Below are 9071 nucleotides of genomic sequence, written 5' to 3' on the forward strand. Positions count from 1 at the left end.
CTCGACCCAGTATACCTGAAGGAGTGTCTGCACCCCCATCATTCTGCCCAGACGCTGAGGTCCAGAGCAGAGGGCCTTCTGGAGGTTCCCTCACGGCAAAAAGCAAATCTACAGGGAACCAGGCAGAGGGCCTTCTTGGTAGTGGCACCCACCCTCCCACCAGATGTCAAAGAGATAAACAACTACCTGACATTTAGAAGACATCTGAAGGCAGCCCTGTTCAGGGACGTTTTTAATGTGACATTTTAATATATTTTTAATCTTTGTTGGAAGCCGTCCAGAGTGGCTGGGGAGGCCCAGCCAGATGGGTGGGGTACAAATATTAAATGTTGATGATGATGATGATGATGATATTAGGGTGATTAAATGCAACCTCTCTGTGAAGCCTGTGGCTGCAAAGGTTTGGGGGCTGATATCCCTGTAGCTTCCTGCTGAAATCCTGTAACCTTCCCTTCATATAGCAAATGTACCAGTTTAAATTTCAGTCTTGCTTCTGCATTATTATTATTATTATTATTATTATTATTATTATTATTATTATTATTAAATATTGTATACCTCCCTATATCCACAGGTCTCAGGGCAGTTACAACATAAAAACACAATATAAAAACACAAAATACACAATAAGAATAAAAACAACCCAACAAACTCCCCTCCCCAACACATTCTAAAAGGGCACTGGGTGTCAAACAGCCAAAGGCCTGATTAAAGAGGAAGATTTTTGCCTGGTGCGTCTCCACCCCCATCGTTCTGCCCGGACACTGAGGTCCAATGACGAGGGCCTTCTGGCAGTTCCCTCACTGCAAGAACCAAAGCTACAGGGAACCAGGCAGAGGGCCTTCTCGATAGTGGCACCCGCCCTGTGGAACGCCCTCCCAATCAGATGTGAAAGAGAACAACAACTACCAGACTTTTAGAAGACATCTGAAGGCAGCCCTGTTTAGGGAAGTTTTTAATGTGTGACATTTTAATGTATTTTTAATCTTTGTTGGAAGCCGCCCAGAGTGGCTGGGGAGACCTGCCAGATGAGTGGGGTACAAATAATAAATGATGATGATGATAATGCCTAACGAAGGCAAGGGTGCCCCTTCCAGGTGGCAATACAGCAGTAACACTGGGGAAGCATCACAGAACAACTAACAAAGGAGAGAATTGCATAGATGGCCCAGTATCAGTCCATCACTAATGCACTATCAGTGATGGATTGATGCTGGACATGCTTCAGGATACACAATGAGAACCAGTGTGGCATAGTGGTTAGAGTGTCATGCTAGGAGACCTGGGAGACCAGGGTTCAAATCCCCAATCAGCTACAAAGCTCACTGGGTGACCTTGGCCCAAGTCACTGCTTCTCAGCCTGACCTACCTCGCAGTGTTGTTGTGGGGATTAAATGAAGAGCGAGGGAACCATGGACACTGCCTTTGAGCTCTTTGTAGAAAAAGGTGGGATGTAAATGCAACAAATGAATGAATAAATAAAACTTAAACACACACATATGCCAAATCGCAGCAACCTGGAGGGGACACAGATGCTGTAGAAACACCTCTACTGCTTTCTGGTGGCAGCTGCTGCTTATATAGGAAGTTGCAGGGGCGCCAACTTGCGTATTGTGGGGGCTCAGGTAAGCCCTATCTCGCATAATTGTTGGTTGTTTTATGTTAATGCTGTGTATTCTAGAATAGCAGTGCTCTTCATGTGTACACAGAGTGCCGGATTTACATATAAGCTAAACAAGTTTCAGTGGTGTCCAAACTTTTTTCAAGGAGGGCCAGATCTTGAAACTTGGATGTCAGATTGAATTGTATAATAGTGAGAGGCTTACACGAGCCTGCAACCAGCTATCTGCTGTGCATATATAAAGGGGAATGTAACTCTGCTACATAAAGGAATTTGCTAGCGCAAGTAAAGAAAGATATTAATAAACAAGATATCCTCTCCTGCCACCTTGAACATTCCCACAGGTTTGGTGGAAAAAACCACAATTATTATCTCATGCTTCCTGGTGTATCCTCCCATCACTGTCCTTCTCACGAAAAGTCCATGTGGGGGGCAGGAAGAGTGAGTTTGTTGTACACGACTCCAGAGCACCAAATCCACTTTGATTGTACAACCTGATCACTGTTCTTTTTTTGTGTGCACAGAAACATCAAACAGATCTCTGACTCTTTGTAGCCTTTTGTCCTTAATGTTTGCAATCCTGGCCCACACTCCAACCTGCACTTGTGTGTCTCTGTGTGGTATTAGCCAACTGAAGGTAACATTTCATTTGACAATACACGCACCATTTGATTGGTGGCACATTACCATTTGAATGGCAATGCCCAACAACCTTGGGGCGTACAGCCCCCTCAAATATTTTATTGGGGGGGGGGAGACAAAGGAACCTGGGCTCCTATGGGAAGCTGCCTTATACTAAGTCAGACCACCAGTCCATCTAACTCAGTACAGTGGTACCTTGGTTTGCAACCATAATCCGTTCCAGAGGTCCAGTTGCAAACAAAAACAGGTTGTAACCCAAGGCGCGCTTTCACCAATGGGGACTCCCCCCCCCCAAAAAAATGGGTTGTAATCCAAAAAAATGGGTTGTAATAAAAAAAAAGGGACACACGCTTCTGGGTTTGACGTGGTAGTAATCCAAAGTGGTTGTAATCCAAAACGGTTGCAAACCAAGGTACCACTGTATTGCCTACACTGAATGGCAGCTGCTCTCCAGGGTCTCAGGCAGGGCACCTTTCCCAGCCCTACCTGGAGACGCTAGGGGTTTAATCTGGGGCCTTCTACAAGCAAAGCAGATGTTCTACCCTTGAGCAATGGTCCTTTCCCAGAAGCTCCTTCATCAGGGCACGCTGCCGCACACTGAGCCCTCCTTCTCGCACTGCTGGAATCTGAGACAGCTACCCTTCTGGATCTTGATAGAAAAACCACATTGCTCTGCATACGTCTTGCACACACACCATTCATGCCTGAGAATCACAAGCCTCCCATTAATATCCTGGCGCTTCTGGAATTCCAATCGAAGATATTTTATACGCCGCAGGTTTCAGGGGAGGCTTTTATCTCTTCTCATTGTTGGGGCGGGAGGAGGAATGAAAGGAAAATGAAAATGAAATAAGAAACAGCCCTCTTCTCAGAATGCCCCTGGACACCGTCACGGGCTCCCCACCAACAAGGCCCACTTGTGTGGAAAAAAATCTGACTGTGTTTCCCAACCCGTTTCCCCCACCCAGCCTACAAAACTCAGGATGACTTATTGGGTAGGAAGGGGAAGCTGAGCTGTCCTCAATGAAAGGGTTGCACAGGCAAGGCCATTCATAATATCCTTGCTCTCCATTTGGGGAGGGTGTGGAAGGGGGAAGTCTCCAAATGAGACATTTGCCTCTCTCCAAATAGGAACACCTGCTATAGATTACCAGCCCCACCACATCACAACGAAAGCATTTTTTAATGCAAATATGAGAAAATATATACTTCTTTCCCCTTTTGGAAGGGCATATTATTATTATTATTATTATTATTATTATTATTATTTTGTAGGGACTTGGGTGGTGCTGTGGTCTAAACCACTGGTCCTCTTGGGCTTGCCAATCAGAAGGTCGGCAGTTCGAATCCCTGTGATGGGGTGAGCTCCCATTGCTCTGTTCCAGCTCCTGCCAACCTAGCATTTCAAAAGCACGCCACTGCAAGTAGATAAATAGGTACTGCTGTGGCAGGAAGGTAAACGGTGTTTCTGTGCACTCTGGTTTCTGTCCCGTTGTCCCGTTGCACCAGAAGCGGTTTAGTCATGCTGGCCGCATGACCCAGACAACTGTCTGTGGATAAACACCGGCTCCCTCGGCCTAAAAGCAGATGAGTGCCGCAACCCCATAGTGGCCTTTGACTGGACTTAACCATCCAGGGGTCCTTTACCTTTACCTTTTTACCTATTATTATTATTATTATTATTGGCCTGTCATTCACCCTGAGGTCCCAGAACACGTTACAGCACATTAAAACACAATATTAAAAGCATGTTAAAGAAACTTGGAAACGTAAAAATAAGGTTGCTCCCAAAAACATGCACCACAAGTGTCAAAAGCCAAGGTAAAGAGGTGTGTCTTCAGCCTCCTCCGGAAGCTCTATAATGAAAGTACTAGATGCACCTCTGTAGGGAGGTAGTTCCACAGCTTAGGGGCCACCACAGAGAAGGTCCTTTCTTGGTCTGCGCCCCCCTCCCCTGAGGAGCTACCAAGGGGGACTGTTGTTGCATTTATATCTCACCTTTTTCCTCAGGTGCACAAGGGTCATGGTTTTCCATCTCCCCATTTTATCCTCAAAACAACCGTGTGAGGTACGGTAAGATAAGAGGCGGAACACACAATGAAAGCCAGTGTGGTACAATGGTTAGAGCAGGTGTCAGCAAACTTTTTCAGCAGGGGGCTGGTCCACTGTCTCTCAGACCTTGTCGGGGGCCAGACTATCTATCTATCATCTATCTATCTATCTATCTATCTATCTATCTATCTATCTATCTATCTATCATCTATCTATCTATCTATCTATCTATCTATCTATCTATATCATCTATCCATCTATCATCTATCTATCTATCAATCAATCATCTATCTATCATCTATCTCAGTGTTTCCCAACCTTTTTTGGGCAAAGGCACACTTGTTTCATGAAAAAAATCTCGAGGCACACCACCATTACAGCCCCGTGACGTCAGCGCGCAGCGTCACGCCGGGAGGGACGCACGAAAGTGTAAGATTCAATTTTTCCCCCTCCCCCTTGCCTTCCTTCTGTGCCAACCGCCAAAAAGCCAAGAATCGCGGGACCGCCGGCGGAGGGGGGGAGGGCGAGCGGAGGCAGCAGCGAGCCCCGTTCCTCCCCATCCGCCCCATTCCATGCAAGGAGCGCGAACAGGTGTGAGAAGGGGGTCAAACCTGCGGGTCGGCGCCGGGGAACCTCCAAGCTTTGGGGGTGGGGGGGAGGAGGCAGCAAAGCGAGGCAGGAAGGAGAGCGCGGCTTGGCGAAGTACTCGGTGGCGAAGGCCAGCAGGTCCGGCGGCCGGTGCCGCAGCACCTCCACCGTGTAGCCCTGCAGCAGCTCAGTCAGACCCGGCGGGATCTCGATGCTCATCTTGTAGCCGAGGCGCGCGGGAGACTCAACGGACGGGCCCGGGAGAGAGAGAGAGAGAGACGACGGAGAGAGAGCGGGAGTCCCTGCTCGCCGTCGCCACCGCTACAACTACTGTGGCGGTTGGCCGTGGTCGCCGCCGCCGCCGCCCACCTCTATCTATCTCTCCCCCTCAGCTTTCTACGCGGGTCTCGAGCCGGAGGTGGGGGGTGGCCGCCGCCGCTTTCTCCGCCTCCACGTCCTGCCTCCTCCTTCTCGAGCCCTCCGTCAGCCCTGAGGGAACCGCCGCGCTCGCGCCGCCACTCTCTGACACGCGAGAAAGAGAAAGGAACGGAGCGGCGGGGTAGTCGGGGGAAGGAGGGGCCGGAATGGAAGCGCGAGGCGAGCTGCGCATGCCCAGCAGGAAGCGGCGGAGAACGCCACAGAGAGAGAGAGAGAAGCAAGGGAGGGCGGGGAGCGGGCGGGAACACGCTTCATGCGTCACAATAACGGACAAGAGGCGCTCGAGGGATAGATTAGGACCTAATTTGACTTTTACAAAAAAAAAAAAAAATCTTTCGAATTTTCCCCATGGCACACCAGGCAACATCTCGCGGCACACTAGTGTGCCGCGGAACAGTGGTTGGGAAACACTGATCTATCTATCTATCTATCTATCTATCTATCTATCTATCTATCATCTATCTATCTATCTATCACGAATTCCTATGCCCTACAAATAGCTCAGAGATGCATTTTAAATAAAAGGGCACATTCTACTCATGTAAAAACACACTGATTCTTGGACCGTCTGCAGGCCAGGTTTAGAAGGCAATTGGGCTGGATCTGCCCCCCAGGCCTTAGTTTGCCTACCCATGGGTTAGAGTGCTGGACAAGGACGTGGGAGACCAGGGTTCAAATCCCCATTCAGTGATGAAGCTCACTTGGTGACCTCAGGCCAGTCACACACTCTCAGCCTAAGTTGCCTTGCGGGGTTGTTGTGAGGGTAAAATGGACTGGAATGGACTCCCTCAGGGGATTGTGGACTCTCCTTCATTGGATGTTTTTAGGCAGAGCCTGGATGGCCATCTGTCATGGATGCTTTAGCTGAGATGCCTGCATTGCAGGGGGTTGGACTAGATGACCCTTGGGGTCCCTTCCAACTCTACAGCTCTACGATTCTAGGAGGGGGACTATGTTCACCACCTTGAGTTCCTTGGAGGAAAGGTGGGATATGAATGTGATAAATAATAAGTATTTATTCAAGGTGTCGCAAGCCTCTTTCATTGCTTTATAATTATGTATGATATGTATTAGGACGCGGGTGGTGCTGTGGGTAAAAGCCTCAGCGCCTAGGGCTTGCCGATCGAAAGGTTGGCGGTTCGAATCCCCGCGGCGGGGTGCGCTCCCGTTGCTTGGTCCCAGCGCCTGCCAACCTAGCAGTTCAAAAGCACCTTCGGGTGCAAGTAGATAAATAGGGACCGCTTACTAGCGGGAAGGTAAACGGCGTTTCCGTGTGCTGCGCTGGCTCGCCAGAGCAGCTTCGTCACGCTGGCCACGTGACCCGGAAAGTGTCTGCGGACAGTGCTGGCCCCCGGCCTCTTAAGTGAGATGGGCGCACAACCCTAGAGTCTGTCAAGACTGGCCCGTACGGGTAGGGGTACCTTTACCTTTACCTTTATGATATGTATGATATACAAACGCATTTTTATACGAAGCAGGCTATTGTGGTTGATCATCGTCATAGCATGATTCTGTAGATAACCAGATGAACCCAGGCAGGTTGGTTGGATGCCCCGAGGAGGCTACAGATCCCTTTAAAAATATTTTTAAAATACCCAGTGCGATGCTCTTGAAAGAAGAGAGAGATCTCTCACAGAAAAATACAGATTGAGAGATGGTGGGGAATAAAATAAGGCAGCAAGTTTAGGATCACAGTAGGGCAAAAAACACTTCTCTCACGCTCAACCCCAAACATCGGGATTTCACGCGTTACCTAAGTTAATATTTGCTGGATGGTAAGCATGGAGCCTTGCTGAGTTTCTACGCCAACACAAGCAGTAATCTGAGCATCAACATAATAGCAAATGGGAACACACGCATCTTATTCTTGTAGAAGATCAGCCCTGGAACAATTTTACTGGCAACGTCTCGCCAGCCTTCCTTCCAGCTACCCTCTGGATAGGCGTGTGTGTTTGTGTGTCCGCGGGCGCACATCTCAGCTGGTGGGCGGTGCACTCTTTTCAATGTAGCGAGCCTGTTATATACATTCATTTTCTATTTCAATGTACATCCCTCCTCTCAGCAAATTCATTTGACTGATCTCCGGCCGGGTAAGCAAATAAAATTTGACTGAAGCAACAGGATCACGAATTAACACCACGGATTTAAATGCAACAAGAATGCAAACGAAGCGCTTATGTTTTCTGTCGTAGACACCGCCACACCCTCACGACTCCAACTCAGCAAAATGGACTGGAATGGACTCCCTCGGGGGGTTGTGGACTCCCTTTCGTTGGATGTTTTTAGGCAGAGGCTGAATGGCCATCTGTCATGGATGCTTTAGCAACAAGCAAACTACACCAGTGCCATGGGCGTACAGGGGGACATCTGCTCCCCTAAATCAAGTACAGTGGTACCTCGGGTTAAGAACTTAATTCGTTCCGGAGGTCCGTTCTTAACCTGAAACTGTTCTTAACCTGAGGTACCACTTTAGCTAATGGGGCCTCCCGCTGCCACTGCGCTGCCTGAGCATGATTTCTGTTCTCATCCTGAAGCAAAGTTCTTAACCCGAGGTACTATTTCTGGGTTAGCGGAGTCTGTAGCCTGAAGCGTCTGTAACCTGAAGCGTCTGTAACCCGAGGTACCACTGTAAATAAATAAAAATACTTAACTAACTGACCAATTGTGTCGCAGTCTCGCGGGTAACTCGGTTCTGCCTCACCCCCCCATAAAGCCTGCCGCTCCAATAAATCCCGGCTACGCCCGTGACCAGCACCTTTAGCGCATGCCGAATCCGACCACAGGCCCAGAGGAAGCTGCCTTCTCCCGACTCAGATCACAGGTCCATCTAGCGCAGTTCTGCCTACACTGACTGGCAGCAGCTCGCCAGGGTTTCAGGCAGGAGGCAGCCCAGATGGCAGCGGCGCACAGACCCCCAGCGGACTAGGGGCTTGCAAGGAATGCTCCCCCTTCCTCCGCCCCTCCACTGCCCTCCCCACCAAGCACGCTGCCTGTCAAAGCCTAGGCTGGAACCGTCTCCAGGGTCTTCTTTCTGCCAACAAGCCATCACTCCTCAGCCGCGACTCGGGTGTCCAGACCCGCCTCGCCTGCGACCCAACGCCCCCTTCCAAGACGGAGAGAGCTTTACCTCCGGGACAGGAAAGCACCGCGGACCCGCGACGCCGAGGTGAAGGAGGACCCACCGCTTCCCCTCCTGACAGCCTCTCCGGCTCGCTCCTTCCTTCGGCCCCTCTTCCGGCTGTAGCGACCAGGGACCCTGCCCGAGGAGGTCTTGGCTGATAAGGGGGTCTCCCAGCCCCTCTCTCAGCCTAGCGACCTGCAGCGACCGCGCAGCTCCACCACGGGACCACTGAGCCGCCGCTCCAGGACAGCGGGACGGAGACGTCGAGGCGCTTCTGGCAACAATCACTTCACACGAGTGCCCGCATTCCAGCTTCGTTGCGCTGGACGCCCCACCGCCGAGCTCCAAGTCACACCTTCTGAGGGGTTGCTGAGCTCTGGGCGGCGGGGAGGGGCTGCTGGTTGGGAACCGATTTCTGCCAACCAGGCCAATAATTCTATGTGAACAGAAATCCTCTTTCTTTCTTTCTTTCTTTCTTTCTTTCTTTCTTTCTTTCCTTCTTTCCTTCTTTCCTTCCTCTTCTTCTTCCTCCTCCTCCTCCCCCTCCTCATCCTCCTTCCTCTTCTTCTTCCCCTTCTTCTCTCTCTCCTCCCCTCCTTCCTCCCCTTC

At 50.1% G+C, this 9071-nt stretch overlaps 1 protein-coding gene across 1 annotated transcript in view; it reads right to left on the reverse strand.

Moving 5' to 3' along the window:
* The window catches only part of TBX5 (T-box transcription factor 5), a 103266-nt gene extending 94586 nt beyond the window's left edge, over positions 1-8680 (reverse strand). Inside the window, exon 1 of the mRNA XM_028709725.2 lies at positions 8469-8680. The gene's annotated coding sequence lies outside the window, so the exon portion shown is untranslated. The remainder of the gene's footprint in view (positions 1-8468) is intronic.
* Positions 8681-9071: the final 391 nt, after the last annotated feature.

This window comes from Podarcis muralis, chromosome 16 (assembly GCF_964188315.1).
Source record: "Podarcis muralis chromosome 16, rPodMur119.hap1.1, whole genome shotgun sequence".
NCBI lineage: Eukaryota > Metazoa > Chordata > Lepidosauria > Squamata > Lacertidae > Podarcis > Podarcis muralis.